Source organism: Anabrus simplex, chromosome 5 (genome assembly GCF_040414725.1).
Source record: "Anabrus simplex isolate iqAnaSimp1 chromosome 5, ASM4041472v1, whole genome shotgun sequence".
NCBI classification, from domain to species: domain Eukaryota; kingdom Metazoa; phylum Arthropoda; class Insecta; order Orthoptera; family Tettigoniidae; genus Anabrus; species Anabrus simplex.
In genome coordinates this window covers 364,578,674-364,588,683 of record NC_090269.1, presented here as the reverse complement: position 1 = coordinate 364,588,683, position 10,010 = coordinate 364,578,674, and the positions used below count along the sequence as shown (strand labels likewise).

The window sequence follows — 10,010 nt, the reverse complement described above, 5'->3', positions numbered from 1 at the left end:
CTGGGAAGAAGATGTAAAGGCAGCTGTGGAAGCCAGGGGTGGGGACTGGAGGAAAATGAAGGAGCTGGCCCGAGACAGAACCCGCTGGAGGACCCTCTGGAAAACCTCGACACCGCAAGGTAGAAGAGGACCGACGAAGTAAGTAAGTAAGTAAGTAAGTACCGTAAGTAAGTAAGTAAGTAGTCTTATATACTGTAGGCATTAACGCATTATGGGCAATGCATAATGGTACGTATTTCGTAATGAAATACATTTTGAACATCTTTTCCTATGTGCGGTGGTTTAAAAGAAAACAATGTTGAACATGTCTTCATCATTATGTTGTAGTGAATTTTAACAGAAATGCCCAGAAACGAGGTAAAATGTATGGGACTGCTTCGGGAAAGAAGAGAAAAACGTGAATGAGAAATGGAATGTGACTTACAGTAAAATATTGTAGTAAAACGAGACTGTAAATTATTAAGACATTACTTAAATGTTACGGTATATTAAAAAAAATGTAGATTATGTGTAGATTGCAACTTTCCTCCAGATGAAGACTTTTTCTATATCGAGTACAATATCCATCAAAAATTGTATGTACCTACATATTAATCTTGAATGACTCGGAATTAATAACAATACAGGTGTCCGTCACATTCTCTTGCTGCTTTGATCGTTCCAGTAGCCTTTCACGGGTGTCCTTTTCTCATGTCAGTTATCCTGTTTGGTTTGATTTACATCAGTACTTTGACAAGTTCCGAAAAACAGATAATGTAATGCAGGCTTTAATAGTTGCTCCTGTTAAACTTCGCGACACTACTCATTCATGTAGCTCTGTCGGCTATCAACCTTCGATTCTTCAAAATGTGTAATGCACACGTGGCTATTCGTGCTCTATATAAATCTGGTCTTTTTCGACGAATTTATCTGTAGCTGCTCATGGCCGTTTCCTTTCTTTAGCCAATACCTCCATTGTTCGAAAGATCAGACTACAATGTTTTCCTTGATTGGTGCTAAGAGGAACTGATGATCCCGATACCGCCGCTACTGTCGTGTATCGAAAATCCAAGTTGTGAATTAAAATGTCGGTAACCAACTCCAGTAAAAAGAAAGCAAATTGACATTTTAGGCAACAGAAACATATTTATGGAGAAATAACTCCCTTCTTCCATTATGTTCACATTCTCTAGCTCTGACGTCGTTCCACGTCACGCGTTATAAATCAGCTTTCGTCATGAACAGTTCAATATGGGAGTGTCACTTTGCGTGACGGCAGTTAGCATTATTGAGCAGCTCGCTAGTGAGGAATAGAAATCCGTAGCGGGAAGAGGGTCACCCACTTATCTCGAACGTCCGCTTCAGTAAAGAGAAACGCAGAACGAGATACGCACAAGACGCTGTGAAGTTCTATCTGTTAATGAGTCATGCATTATGAGCGCGTTTGCAATATCGCTGATTTTGTACCACGTGGTTCTGTATACCTATTGATGATAAGATCTCGATTGGTTACATGACTTGGTATTCTTATAAAATAACAAGTGTCTACTTTAACGCGGCGGACATCATATCGGCTAGATTCTTACCGGCTCGTTAAGATCTCCTGTGGGACAAAATTCTGCTCGTGAGAGATAAGGTACAGTACTGTCTCATTCTTCGTCTTATTTGTGATAATGTTGTTAACATTTGGCCAACTAGTATTCTATCCACTGTTGAGAAATGTCCTCGTCAGCTGTTACTAAAGTGGTACCGGTAAAATATTTATTTTCCTATATTTTATCTCGCATATATGCGGAGTTAGAATAGGCTATATTCTTGATCAGGGGCGTAACGAATCGTGAAATGGGCTCGCCTGCCAAAATAAAAATTCGGGGCCCCTCAAATGCAATGTAAAACTTATGAAGTTACCGGTATATGAACAAAAGGATTTTTCGTTATTGTAAGATTATTAAAAATAATGTTTAAAAGGTTTCATATGACTGCCTCCGTGGTTTAATGACTAAGCTGCTGAACTGCCAACCGTACACCACTTAGATGTTCGTACTTAACTTTAATTGGTTTCATTATTCAGTAACTGTGTAGCCGATACCGAAGTTCCGGCTGTCATAATTTATTCGATTACAATAGTGAAAAATAAACGAACAAAATTAAATCAAAAATGTTTGAAAAATATCAAACCGCAACTGATAAGTCAATGATTAAATTCGCGCAAAGAGAGCTCGTTCGAAACTGAGCTGAGTGATTTTTACTACAACTTCATATTGGCATTGTACGCTATTTTCGAATAAATGTGTGACAAAAGTAAAATGTTCTTCAAAATGTGTGCATAATACTATCCCAGGTACACTACACATCAAGAGTGTGTTATTTCTTAACGAATATACAGTATATTTTGGTATAAATTTTAATTACTGTAAGTTAATTATTTTTAAATAATTTAGTACAGGTCTTTTCTGAAGAACGTGTTGCGGTGTTGCGATAGGCGGCTTTTACAGCTGTGCTGTGTTAAACTCAACACAATAAACTGCTGCTAGATACAACCAAGCGGCAATTTCTCTACGTAAAAATTGTAAAAAAAAAAAAAAAAATAAATAACCTACCATATTTCGATTGCTTCTACAAAACCGCCCAGACCATTTCCATGTAGAGTGACATTAGGCTAGGGTATATTCTTTTTACATGTTTTGCGAGGAGCCTACGACGCTTCTTAAAAGCCCGGGCCCGCCTGCATTGCAGGCCCTAACGTTATGCCCCTGTTCTTGATAATATGAAGTATTATTTCAAAACGTCTTCAACTCCTGGAATCGATTTTTCATTGACCTACTCTTACTGCCATCTTAGAATTTTCTGTGAAACGATAATGAAAATGTATTCCATTTATGGATTATATTGTGTTTATATAATAAAATTCTTCCGGGCTGTTATGCCGTGGTCCACTCCTCTCGCTTCTCCCAGACGTTTCGACTACTGCTGCGGTAGTCATCTTCTGTGGCGTCGTGTAGATACGCTCTCCTGTATCCCGCTGGCGACTGCAAAAGTTGTTTGGGAAGCAGCTGTATTTATATGTAAGTGTGTGGCCTCCAATTGGTTCGCGCTGTGCAAACCGACATCTGATTGACTATCTGAAAGCACGACCTCCGATTGGGTCGCGCCGAGCAGCTTGACGTTTGGTTGGCTATCTGAACACACGACCTCTGATTGGTTCGCGCCGGGCATGGATTCTGACTGGGTCGCTCCGAGAAGTCTGTCGTCTGATTGGATCTCGGAGTGCACGACCTCCGATTGGGTCGTGTCGAGCAATGGATCCTCTGGTTGGTTGACTGTAATGTCCCTGATCTTAGTAAACTTCGGCCGTACGTTATATAAAGGGGTGTACCAGGCCTTGCTGAGTTTCAGTCCTTCCTCCTTTCTATTAAAGTTATCTGGATGTTTATGTATTTCGATTGCTTCCCTGTAGAGACGGGCGTGAAAGTGGGATGTTGTGGCCAGTATGTCAGTATCCTCGTAACGGATCTCATGATTTCCGTCAAGCAGTGCATGCTCCGCTACTGCTGATTTGTCGTATTGTCCCAAGCGACAATTCCTTTTGTGCTCCGTCAGGCGAGTATTGACACTTCTGCCAGTCGTGCCAATATAAACAGCTCCACAGCTGCAAGGTATCCTATAGACCCCAGTAGATGTTAAAGGGTCACGTGGATCTTTGGCAGAACGTACCATGTTCCGTAGCTGTTGGGTCGGCTGAAAAATGGTTTTAACTTCGTGACGTTCAAGGAGCCTTCCAATACGATCCGTGACGTCCCGTATATACGGCAAATAAGCGATACCTTTCTTCCTGGGTTCTTCTCGCTTACTATTCGCTGGCTGTCTTCTGGGGTGGAGTGCTCTCCTGACCTCTTGTACCGTGTAGCCATTAGTTTGTAAGGCTAGATCAAGATGCCGTAGTTCCTTCTCGATGTACTCTGGTTCACAGACACGGAGGGCGCGATCCACCAAAGTCTTCATCATGGCGCGCTTCTGCCCAGGATGGTGATTCGAATTTTTGTTTAAATATCGGTCTGTGTGTGTTGGTTTTCGGTATACTTGATGCCCTAGGGATCCATCATTCTTCCTCTTCACCAGCACGTCCAGGAAAGCTAATTCTCCATCCTTTTCCTTCTCCACAGTGAATTGTATACGAGGATGAATACTGTTCAGATGGGTAAGAAAACCGTCAAGTGCCTCCTCTCCATGTCCCCATATTACAAAAGTGTCATCAACAAAGCGGAACCAACAGCTGGGTTTATTTACAGCAGTCTGCAGGGCTTCCTCTTCAAAGAACTCCATATAAAAATTAGCAATAACAGGGCTAAGTGGGCTTCCCATGGCAACACCGTCTGTCTGTTCATAAAATTCATGTTTCCATTGGAAAAATGTCGTCGTAAGTACATGTTCAAATAAAACTATTGTCTCCTCTGCAAAGAGATGTTGAATATGTTCAAGAGTATCCTTGATTGGTACCATAGTGAACAGCGAGACGACGTCAAAACTAACAAGTATATCCCCCGGTTGTACTCGCAAGTGTCGCAATCTGTTTATGAAATGGGCCGAGTCTTTGATGTGCGAGTCCTTAGTCCCTACGTAAGGTTTCAGTAAATTGCTTAAATATTTTGCGACTTCATACGTTGGAGAGCCAATGGTACTAACGATGGGACGAAGAGGGACGTCTGGCTTATGGACCTTAGGAAGACCATATAGTCTTGGACACAAGGCTTCTGATTTCTTCAGCTTCTTCTGTTCTTCTGGTGAAATAGAAGATTTCTTAATAAGAGTATTGGTCTTGCGCAGGATACTCATAGTCGGGTCACGGGGAAGTTTTTTGTAGATCGATGGATCAAGAAGTTCTTTGATCTTATGTTCATAATCCATGGTGTTCAAGATAACAGTAGCATTACCTTTGTCAGCTGCTAATATGATAATACTTTCGTCGGCTTTTAAATCCTTTAGAGCAAGCCCCTCCTTCTTGCTAAGATTACGTTTAGGTAACTTGGCCTTGCAGAGTATCTTGGAACAGTCGTGACGTATTTCCTCGGAAACCTCTGGCGGCAACTGACGTATTCCTGATTCTATGTTGGAAATAATATCTTCTATTGGGATGGTCGCCGGTGTAACAGCAAAATTGCCTCCTTTTGCAAGAACAGTAGTTTCATCTTCTGTTAAAGAACGGTTAGATAAATTAACGACTGTCCGAGCAGTGTCCACTCTGTCGATCGGATCCCTCGTCCTCATATTGCCACTTATGCGTTGGTACTTTTTCTTCTGCCGTAGCGTATCCTTCTTCTCCTGATGTTCCATGGTGTTGTAAGTAATCCTGTCAATTCGGTCCCAGTCACTCCAGTGCATCGAGTTGCCTGTCGTCAAATGTAGTGATAAAAGCCGTTCATCATTGAGGGCCAGTTCTTTACGAGTAAAATGAATACGTTCCCTAAGAAGGGCTTGTTCAGTCCTGTTATAAATTCTGTGTGCCGAAGGAGTTGAAAAAAGTCTCTTCTGTCGAAGAAATTGTGGAATAACACATGTGTCGCGGCAGCGGAGTAAAAATGTAAGAGAGCACAGTAGATGGGATTTCTTCTTGCGAAGCGTTTCAAATTGACGACTTAAACGATAAATATCCTCCCCGTAGAGGTGGGTCATTAATGTATGAAGGCTTTCACGGCCGGTGTCAATATAATAAAATTCTTCCGGGCTGTTATGCCGTGGTCCACTCCTCTCGCTTCTCCCAGACGTTTCGACTACTGCTGCGGTAGTCATCTTCTGTGGCGTCGTGTAGATACGCTCTCCTGTATCCCGCTGGCGACTGCAAAAGTTGTTTGGGAAGCAGCTGTATTTATATGTAAGTGTGTGGCCTCCAATTGGTTCGCGCTGTGCAAACCGACATCTGATTGACTATCTGAAAGCACGACCTCCGATTGGGTCGCGCCGAGCAGCTTGACGTTTGGTTGGCTATCTGAACACACGACCTCTGATTGGTTCGCGCCGGGCATGGATTCTGACTGGGTCGCTCCGAGAAGTCTGTCGTCTGATTGGATCTCGGAGTGCACGACCTCCGATTGGGTCGTGTCGAGCAATGGATCCTCTGGTTGGTTGACTGTAATGTCCCTGATCTTAGTAAACTTCGGCCGTACGTTATATAAAGGGGTGTACCAGGCCTTGCTGAGTTTCAGTCCTTCCTCCTTTCTATTAAAGTTATCTGGATGTTTATGTATTTCGATTGCTTCCCTGTAGAGACGGGCGTGAAAGTGGGATGTTGTGGCCAGTATGTCAGTATCCTCGTAACGGATCTCATGATTTCCGTCAAGCAGTGCATGCTCCGCTACTGCTGATTTGTCGTATTGTCCCAAGCGACAATTCCTTTTGTGCTCCGTCAATTTGAAACGCTTCGCAAGAAGAAATCCCATCTACTGTGCTCTCTTACATTTTTACTCCGCTGCCGCGACACATGTGTTATTCCACAATTTCTTCGACAGAAGAGACTTTTTTCAACTCCTTCGGCACACAGAATTTATAACAGGACTGAACAAGCCCTTCTTAGGGAACGTATTCATTTTACTCGTAAAGAACTGGCCCTCAATGATGAACGGCTTTTATCACTACATTTGACGACAGGCAACTCGATGCACTGGAGTGACTGGGACCGAATTGACAGGATTACTTACAACACCATGGAACATCAGGAGAAGAAGGATACGCTACGGCAGAAGAAAAAGTACCAACGCATAAGTGGCAATATGAGGACGAGGGATCCGATCGACAGAGTGGACACTGCTCGGACAGTCGTTAATTTATCTAACCGTTCTTTAACAGAAGATGAAACTACTGTTCTTGCAAAAGGAGGCAATTTTGCTGTTACACCGGCGACCATCCCAATAGAAGATATTATTTCCAACATAGAATCAGGAATACGTCAGTTGCCGCCAGAGGTTTCCGAGGAAATACGTCACGACTGTTCCAAGATACTCTGCAAGGCCAAGTTACCTAAACGTAATCTTAGCAAGAAGGAGGGGCTTGCTCTAAAGGATTTAAAAGCCGACGAAAGTATTATCATATTAGCAGCTGACAAAGGTAATGCTACTGTTATCTTGAACACCATGGATTATGAACATAAGATCAAAGAACTTCTTGATCCATCGATCTACAAAAAACTTCCCCGTGACCCGACTATGAGTATCCTGCGCAAGACCAATACTCTTATTAAGAAATCTTCTATTTCACCAGAAGAACAGAAGAAGCTGAAGAAATCAGAAGCCTTGTGTCCAAGACTATATGGTCTTCCTAAGGTCCATAAGCCAGACGTCCCTCTTCGTCCCATCGTTAGTACCATTGGCTCTCCAACGTATGAAGTCGCAAAATATTTAAGCAATTTACTGAAACCTTACGTAGGGACTAAGGACTCGCACATCAAAGACTCGGCCCATTTCATAAACAGATTGCGACACTTGCGAGTACAACCGGGGGATATACTTGTTAGTTTTGACGTCGTCTCGCTGTTCACTATGGTACCAATCAAGGATACTCTTGAACATATTCAACATCTCTTTGCAGAGGAGACAATAGTTTTATTTGAACATGTACTTACGACGACATTTTTCCAATGGAAACATGAATTTTATGAACAGACAGACGGTGTTGCCATGGGAAGCCCACTTAGCCCTGTTATTGCTAATTTTTATATGGAGTTCTTTGAAGAGGAAGCCCTGCAGACTGCTGTAAATAAACCCAGCTGTTGGTTCCGCTTTGTTGATGACACTTTTGTAATATGGGGACATGGAGAGGAGGCACTTGACGGTTTTCTTACCCATCTGAACAGTATTCATCCTCGTATACAATTCACTGTGGAGAAGGAAAAGGATGGAGAATTAGCTTTCCTGGACGTGCTGGTGAAGAGGAAGAATGATGGATCCCTAGGGCATCAAGTATACCGAAAACCAACACACACAGACCGATATTTAAACAAAAATTCGAATCACCATCCTGGGCAGAAGCGCGCCATGATGAAGACTTTGGTGGATCGCGCCCTCCGTGTCTGTGAACCAGAGTACATCGAGAAGGAACTACGGCATCTTGATCTAGCCTTACAAACTAATGGCTACACGGTACAAGAGGTCAGGAGAGCACTCCACCCCAGAAGACAGCCAGCGAATAGTAAGCGAGAAGAACCCAGGAAGAAAGGTATCGCTTATTTGCCGTATATACGGGACGTCACGGATCGTATTGGAAGGCTCCTTGAACGTCACGAAGTTAAAACCATTTTTCAGCCGACCCAACAGCTACGGAACATGGTACGTTCTGCCAAAGATCCACGTGACCCTTTAACATCTACTGGGGTCTATAGGATACCTTGCAGCTGTGGAGCTGTTTATATTGGCACGACTGGCAGAAGTGTCAATACTCGCCTGACGGAGCACAAAAGGAATTGTCGCTTGGGACAATACGACAAATCAGCAGTAGCGGAGCATGCACTGCTTGACGGAAATCATGAGATCCGTTACGAGGATACTGACATACTGGCCACAACATCCCACTTTCACGCCCGTCTCTACAGGGAAGCAATCGAAATACATAAACATCCAGATAACTTTAATAGAAAGGAGGAAGGACTGAAACTCAGCAAGGCCTGGTACACCCCTTTATATAACGTACGGCCGAAGTTTACTAAGATCAGGGACATTACAGTCAACCAACCAGAGGATCCATTGCTCGACACGACCCAATCGGAGGTCGTGCACTCCGAGATCCAATCAGACGACAGACTTCTCGGAGCGACCCAGTCAGAATCCATGCCCGGCGCGAACCAATCAGAGGTCGTGTGTTCAGATAGCCAACCAAACGTCAAGCTGCTCGGCGCGACCCAATCGGAGGTCGTGCTTTCAGATAGTCAATCAGATGTCGGTTTGCACAGCGCGAACCAATTGGAGGCCACACACTTACATATAAATACAGCTGCTTCCCAAACAACTTTTGCAGTCGCCAGCGGGATACAGGAGAGCGTATCTACACGACGCCACAGAAGATGACTACCGCAGCAGTAGTCGAAACGTCTGGGAGAAGCGAGAGGAGTGGACCACGGCATAACAGCCCGGAAGAATTTTATTATATTGACACCGGCCGTGAAAGCCTTCATACATTAATGACCCACCTCTACGGGGAGGATATTTATCGTTTAAGTCGTCAATTTGAAACGCTTCGCAAGAAGAAATCCCATCTACTGTGCTCTCTTACATTTTTACTCCGCTGCCGCGACACATGTGTTATTCCACAATTTCTTCGACAGAAGAGACTTTTTTCAACTCCTTCGGCACACAGAATTTATAACAGGACTGAACAAGCCCTTCTTAGGGAACGTATTCATTTTACTCGTAAAGAACTGGCCCTCAATGATGAACGGCTTTTATCACTACATTTGACGACAGGCAACTCGATGCACTGGAGTGACTGGGACCGAATTGACAGGATTACTTACAACACCATGGAACATCAGGAGAAGAAGGATACGCTACGGCAGAAGAAAAAGTACCAACGCATAAGTGGCAATATGAGGACGAGGGATCCGATCGACAGAGTGGACACTGCTCGGACAGTCGTTAATTTATCTAACCGTTCTTTAACAGAAGATGAAACTACTGTTCTTGCAAAAGGAGGCAATTTTGCTGTTACACCGGCGACCATCCCAATAGAAGATATTATTTCCAACATAGAATCAGGAATACGTCAGTTGCCGCCAGAGGTTTCCGAGGAAATACGTCACGACTGTTCCAAGATACTCTGCAAGGCCAAGTTACCTAAACGTAATCTTAGCAAGAAGGAGGGGCTTGCTCTAAAGGATTTAAAAGCCGACGAAAGTATTATCATATTAGCAGCTGACAAAGGTAATGCTACTGTTATCTTGAACACCATGGATTATGAACATAAGATCAAAGAACTTCTTGATCCATCGATCTACAAAAAACTTCCCCGTGACCCGACTATGAGTATCCTGCGCAAGACCAATACTCTTA

At 43.4% G+C, this 10,010-nt stretch overlaps 1 protein-coding gene across 2 annotated transcripts in view; it reads left to right on the top strand.

Moving 5' to 3' along the window:
- The first annotated feature begins 1,298 nt into the window (after positions 1 to 1,298).
- Gba1b (Glucocerebrosidase 1b) overlaps positions 1,299 to 10,010 on the top strand; it is a 133,901-nt gene continuing 125,189 nt past the window's right edge. For both annotated transcript variants that reach the window (XM_067147679.2, XM_067147680.2), the window contains exon 1: positions 1,299 to 1,615. The gene's annotated coding sequence lies outside the window, so the exon portion shown is untranslated. The remainder of the gene's footprint in view (positions 1,616 to 10,010) is intronic.